Raw genomic sequence first — 6,080 nt, forward strand, 5'->3', positions numbered from 1 at the left:
TTGTTTTATCAAGGCCTTAAGTTGTATTTTACTACAGTTTTGGAAGTCATACACATCGCTATTGTTTCAAATGCAAATGTTTTATTGGATTGCTTATATCCTGAAAGTAATAATAAACAGTTATTTATTTTTCCAAGCAGACTAGTTTGTTTTTTGTTTTCAATTTTGACCTCTACCCAATTGTTGTGAATTAATTTCAAGATTGAATTCTGTAATTTCATAGTAATACTACAAGGAGTAGAAAAACACAATTATTTCATTTAAATATGAAGATGCTAAGCCATTTGGTTATGCAGGCAGTTTAATTTGTTAATATCAAAAGTATTAACGTTGCATACAAACAAAGTTGTGAATATAAAAAACAAATTAAAAATGCTGTATTTACAGAACCATACATTTGTCAGTTCAAAAAAAGAGAAAAAGTATGAATGAATGACATGTTTGAGCCTAAATGTAGTTGTCCTGCCAGGAAACCTTGCCTGCAGATGAAACAAAGTAGCTCTTCAGCTTCTCTCTTATTTGTTTGGCAGCCATGGAGCTGTTGCAGGGTTTTCCAGGTTGAAGTGGGAGCGTGGCTCCCAGACCATCTTGTCTCCAGGTACCCTCCACAGATCTGTGGTCACCGTCTTCCGAGTCAATCAGGGCTGGAGGTGCATATGTGTCCGAAACGAATTCCACATAAATAATTGTGGAGACAAACAAAAGCTAAGGCCTCCTTATGTACTTTGTCTGTGTTGAGCATTATGGTGGTGAGGAATACTCTCCACTTGTTTGCAAGTATTCTGATTCCATTTTCCACAAGTCTGCATCCTCAAGAAAGCCTGTAGTTAAAAACTCTCTGCTGATAGTCCATCTGACGAAATGAGTATGGCTTTATCAGGTCTGTGCGTAAAGGATAAGCATTGTCACCCAGGAACACAAAGGGTGCTTGTATGTCTGATTGTGGAAGGGGTTTTGCTGCAGGGATATTAAGAAGGCCCTGGTCCAGTGCTTTCTTGAGATCTGACTCATTAAACACTCCTACATCTGATGCTCCTCCCTGTGCTCCAACACTGACATACAGAAATTTGTAGAAATTTGCACAGAAAACCACCCCTGGTTGTTGTGTTTTTTGTGGAGTTCTGTCATTTGTGAAGTTTTGTTACTTCTTATGTACATGTTTAATCAAACATTTATTATAAATTAGAGCTATAAATGCTGCAAGTAACATTTATGGAGAAACATTAGCACCCCAATAATGCAGTGTCTCTTTAAGAGAGGAGTGTTCATGTGACCGGTGTTTAATACATTAAAAAGGAAGTGCGAGATTCATTTAGTTTGTATTGACGTTCAACCCGGTGTGCAGCCACTTGGTAAGCTCTTCATTTCAAATGTTTCTTGTCTGCCTTTATGTTATATGCTTCATGTTATCTTCTGTCACCATGCTATGTTGTTGTACTGTGTTTACATTCATTGCACGTTAAAGATAGCGCTATGCTTCGGTAGATCTGAGCTGTTAACTGATAAAGATAACGCTATAAAGTTATAAGTTAACTAGGTAGCGACTAACATACAACATTTAGACTTATAAAATTAATGTGCCATACCTTTTATTCATGTTTACTTTCTTTGGATTTATAAATGTTTAATTTTGTATGAATCGCGGACCGGCATTTAACGTAACCCAGTACTTCCTGGTTTGGCGCAGGGCATTCTGGGAGCTGTAGTTTCCTGCTTCTAAAAAGACTATATGCTTTTTGCATAGACTTTGGTAGGGCTTGAACATGGTGTATAATGTTTAAATATGAAACTTATACATGAAATTTATGATGATATTAGTATTATTATTATTATTATGTATTTGTATGCTACTAATATTATTATTAGTATATTTGTATTTGATTCATATTTATATATTTATTTACTAATAATGTTATTGTATATTTGAATGCTATTGAAATTGTTATATATTTGTATGTAATTTGTATTTATATATTTGTATATTAATAGCATTATTGTGTATATATATTTAATTCATATTTCTGATTAATGTTATTTATTGTTATTGCCTGCAAAGAACTGGGGAACTGTTCTGTTTGTAGTATGAATTTGAGAATGTTGCATTTCTTATTATTTCAGGTTTATTACATTTTTGAAGAAAAAATAAAGAACAAATGTGGAATACAGAGTAATATCCTTTTGTACACTGGGATGCCCTTTCCGTGGGGAGAACACGGAACAGTAATAAACCAAACGGTCTGAGCACGTAAAGCTAAGTCTGCCACCGCCCTATCAGCATTGACCAGTTAACTCTTTCACCGCCATTGACGAGATATCTTGTCAATTAAGAGAAAACGCTTCCCCGCCAATGACGAGATTTTCCGTCTTTCCGCAATACCGCTATTATCAACCAGGTGGCGCCCTTCCGCAACTTTTTAAACCCGGAAGTATTGTCCTATGGCAAGCGGCTGCATGTCCGTGTCTGTTTTAAAGATCGCTCTGAATGGGATCTCTATGAAAAGTCTGTCACAAAAATGGAATTATCTCTGCTTTTTCATCAAAATGTGGTGTTTTTGAAGAAACCTACCCATATTCAAAAGCTGATTACAAAAGAACCACTGGTAGTAAGAAACGTTTTTTTGTTTGAAAGCAGAGGGTCTGTTCTTTCATTTGGTATATTGTATGTTTATATATTTAAAGAAGAACATTTTCTGGAAGGCATTAAACTTTGGTGAAAATCATGAAAAACGCTGGCGCTGGCTGGCAACTTTTTTTTAAAACGCTGGCGGTGAAAGAGTTAAGGAGCACCAAGGGAAGAGGAACAGGCCGAATAGACCCCTCTGTGGAACAGAGCCTTAGTCAGTGCAGGAAAAGGAAGATGGATTCAGCAGAATTAGTGGTCCTAAAAGGAATGCGCTCAACAGCACAGCGCTCTTTCAGCAAGAGAGCTAAAAAGCTGTCCCTCACTGTAAACCTTCTAGAAAGAAAGGCGCTTATCGACGAAATCAGAGCACTTGGAGTGGACTTAGGAAAGGTGCACGACATTGGACTTGAATACGTTGATGCTCTAGAATAAGTGGACAATGAGGAAAAAAAATCAGGAAATGAAGCGGTTCATGTGGAGGAGAAAATGGCGAAGTGCCTTGCCGCATATACAGAAACGCTCCAGCTCGCTAAGGAGACATTATGGACCAAATTTGCCTATGTTGAATTTAAATTGTACGCCGAAGGTGCAGAGGAAAAATGCGCTGAAGTGGAAAACATTGATGTGAAGGAATTGCCAGAAGAAGACCTTCAATGTCTAAGAGAGGGCCTGGGGGAGGGAATTAAAATGCTTGAGCAGAAGGTGTTTGAATGGGAAAGTCCTGTCTCTGAAGCCAAGATAGCAGTGTACAGGCAGCAGCTATACAAGCTAGTCAACAGACTGCATGACTGGGTGCGAAGCTGGGAAAAGTTGAAGCGGACAGAAGAGGTCGTTGGGAGAGAAGAGGTTGAAGAAGCAGGTGCTGACAAAGAGAATAGTGAGTCTAGAGAGGAGCTCACTGGAGTTGGCACGCAGCCCCAAATCCTAAGTGAGACACCTATACCCAGTACTGGAGCATCTGCGCTTCCATATTCACCACCACAAAGAATCCCTGACCTGCAACCTGGGGCATACGGCTTCAGACCACAGATCAGTCTTGAAAGAACTCGTCTGCCTACGTTCTCAGGAGACATGACCGATTATTATCGGTGGAAGGCTGAGTGGGAAGAGCTGGAACAGCTGGGAAACCCACAGAGGACGGCTGGTGTAACAAGATTCCATCTCTTGGCAAGCCTCAGTGACAAGGTGAAGAAAGACTGGTTCTGTCCAGCTGTGCATCGGCAGATGAAATGCTCAGGCCCTCAACAACCGCTTCAGGAACAAGGCGAAAATCTCCTGAAGATATCAGAGGAGGTCCAGTGTCTACCCGCTGTGAAGGGAGAAAGCCATAGGAAAGCAATTGAGCTGATCCAAGCAGTGGAGCGGGCCCTTAGTAACCTTGTGATCTTGGGAGAAGAAGAGGTTATAAAGAACCGTTGGGTAGCACAGTTCCTTGAAAGCAAGCTACCCAGCTCTCTGAAGGAGAAATGGATTGCACACAAGACTGAGCCTGTGAATGGGTTTGCTCCATATAACCATTTTGACTGCTTATTGCACTTCCCGAAGAAGCAGGAGGCGATCCTGGAGGAGCTGGATCAGCTGGAGACAAGCTATAGAGATGGAAGCTCCTCTGGGAAAGGCCCAGTAGACAAGCTAGAAAGAGGAGTCAAGAAAGCGTTCTCCAAAGTAACCTCAGGCCAAAGACAGTCTCAGTCGAAGCCACGCTTAGGCTCGTGCACTGCTTGTGCTGATGAGACACACGTTGGCAGGCTGTTTGCCTGCAAAGCCTTTAGGGAGATGGATCTTGAGAGGAGGAAGGCCCATCTGAAGATCCATGGGATATGCAATCGGTGCCTGTGTTACCATGTAAAGGATGGTCATTGCAACCCTAAATTCCTCTGCAGAAAAATGGACTGCTGCAAAGAAGAGCCACACCACTATCTGCTGTGCCCCAAGTACATCACTCAAGACACTGGCAGCGAGGTGCAAGGTATCAAAAGGGTAGAGAGGAAAGGCCTCGGGCTGACCAGTAAGCAAGAAGAGCTCCTGGCGAAAGTCACTCCAGAACTAAGAGCAAAATTTAGGAAGGCATTTTCCAACAAATCCCCAACCACGATCTGTACTGCTGGAGGTGGACTGAAAGAGTAACCAGTTATAATGATGTTACTGGAAGTGACAACCAACTCAGGCCAGCTGATAGGCACCCTTATTGACCTTGCCTCTGACACCAATTATATAACAAACAACGCTGCCCAGCGCCTTGGGCTGATTGGTGAGAGCATCAAGTTAATTGTCCATGGAATAGGAGGGATGAGAAAACAGTTACAACTAAGAGGTACTCCTTGAGACTTAGAGTGAGGACCACCAAGGGGACAGTAACGGAACACAAACTACTCTGCTTCAAGTTGGAGGGAGATCTAGTCCTCTGGGACGGCCCATTAGGGAAAACCATCGGCGGTGCTCATCCTGATCTCTTCGAGGTGGTCGACTTAACGCTGCACCAGTCTGAAACTCATTTTGCAAGATCTATGAGAACATCCTCGAGGGTGTATAAGGAGGTCCTTGTGGATACCAAAAACCTGAGTGGGGTCCCATCCAGAATGAAAGAAGTGACCAGCAGCACCACTGCCACAAATAAGGAGGTGTTTGAGTGGTTCAAGTGGGATAGTATTGGATCAGCGTGTGACCCGAGATTTGGGAGCTGCAAGTGCAGCAAGTGCCCTCCGGGAGGCAAAGAGATGACCCTTGGAGAAGAAAGGGACTTAGAAAAGATAAAGGATTGCCTCTCTTATGTGTTAATGGATAAACACAGTGATGCCCCACACTGGGATGCAGCCTACCCCTGGAAAGTAAACCCAGCTATTTTGCCAGATAACCGCCGTGCAGTGGAGGCAACTTTCAAGAACACTGAGGCTCGACTGCTAAGGGAACCTGTGTGGAAAATGGCATATGGAGAGCAGATCCATGAGATGATATCAAGAGGAGCAGCCATCAAGTTCACAAAGGAAGAGGTAGAGGGCTGGAACGGCCCAATCTGGTACATCAGCCATCAGGTTGCCCCAAATATGCATTCTAGCTCAATGCCAGTGAGAATAGTCTAGAATAGTAGCCAGGAGTTTAAAGGGTTAAGCCTGAACAATCTCTTGCATAAAGGCCCTGATGTTCTCAACCCAATCCGAGGTGTTCTGCTGAGATTCAGGAGCAGATTGTATACTGCTCTTGGCGATGTTAAGAAAATGTATAATTCAGTGTGGTTGAAGGATGAGGAGGTCCACCTCCATCGATTCCTCTGTAGGGATAACCCTGAAGATGAAATCAGTGTGTTTGCCATCGTCAGGGTCAACATCGGCGACAAGCCTGCCGGATGCATCACTCAGGTTGCCATGAGAGAGACGGCAAACCTACCCCAGTTCAGATCTATGTTTGAAGAGCGTCGGATTTTGACAGAGGATTGCTATGTGGACGACATCTTGACGTT

Source organism: Paramisgurnus dabryanus, chromosome 3, assembly GCF_030506205.2.
Source record: "Paramisgurnus dabryanus chromosome 3, PD_genome_1.1, whole genome shotgun sequence".
Lineage (NCBI taxonomy): Eukaryota > Metazoa > Chordata > Actinopteri > Cypriniformes > Cobitidae > Paramisgurnus > Paramisgurnus dabryanus.